This window comes from Mus caroli, unplaced genomic scaffold (assembly GCF_978045245.1).
Source record: "Mus caroli unplaced genomic scaffold, Mus_caroli_1 scaffold_52, whole genome shotgun sequence".
NCBI lineage: Eukaryota > Metazoa > Chordata > Mammalia > Rodentia > Muridae > Mus > Mus caroli.
This window is the reverse complement of record NW_028227307.1, coordinates 335,990-337,203: the sequence shown is the minus strand read 5'-3', so window position 1 is coordinate 337,203 and position 1,214 is coordinate 335,990.

Below are 1,214 nucleotides of genomic sequence, written 5' to 3'. Positions count from 1 at the left end.
GTCTGTCATATGGGCCAGCAGCCTGCCGGAGGGTACATCAGCTCAAAAAGGGGAACTAATTGCACTAATTCAAGCCTTAAGGTGGCAGAAGGAAGGACTCTTATTGTCTATACCGACAGCCGGTATGCTTTTGCCACGGCTCATTGTCAAGGAGCAATATACCAACACCGTGGACTGCTGACGTCTGCTGACAAAGACATCAAAAATAAAGAAGAAATTCTCAGCTTATTAGAAGCTGTTCATTTGCCCCGTTGGGTGGAAATTATCCATTGCCCAGGACACCAGAAGGGAACTGGGCCCGTTGAAAAGGGAAATCAAATGGCAGACCAAGAAGCTAAAAAAGCAACCCAAGGGCCAATGACTCTGGTGATGAGAACCCAACAGCCCGCTGCTGAGGAAATAAATAAAAGAACCCTCACAGAAGAAGAGGGGCGAGATTAAATAGCTAACATACACCATCTGACTCATTTAGGAACTAAAAAAATACTAAAATTGGTTAGTAAGTCCCCCTATTACAATCCTGGACTAAAGAGAATTTTTAGGAGATAATAAAAAACTGCCGTGCTTGTGCACTTACCAATGCTGAGTCTAGCAGGCTCCATGAAGGAAAACAACTGTGAGGAGACAGGCCTGGAGCCTACTGGGAAACTGACTTCACTGAGGTGAAACCAGCTAGGTATGGAAATAAATATCTCCTAGTTTTTATAGACACCTTCTAGGGATGAGTCGAAGCATTCCCCACCAAGAAAGAAATGGCTAATGTAGTGGTCAAGAAGATACTTGAAGAAATCCTTCCCCGCTTTGGGATACCTAAGGTAATGGGGTCAGACAATGGACTTGCCTTCGTCTCCCTGGTAAGTCAGTTATTGGCCAGGCAACTGGGGACAAATTGGAAATTACATTGTGCATACAGACTCCATAGTTCAGGACAGGTAGAGAGGATGAACAGAACACTAAAGTAGACTCTGACTAAAATACCTTAGAATCCAGCGGAAGTGATTGGACAGCCGTTCTCCCTCATGCCTTGTTCAGGGTTCGGAATACACCTGGACCCCTTGACCTAACTCCATTTGAGTTAATGTATGGGGCGCCCCCACCCATTTTTATGACTGTAGGGGATAGGAATCGCCCGGATGTGTCTTTCTCTCCTTCTTCCAATCTTTTGGCTTGATTAAAAGCTCTCGAATTAGTAAGAAAAGGGGTCTGGGAACAGC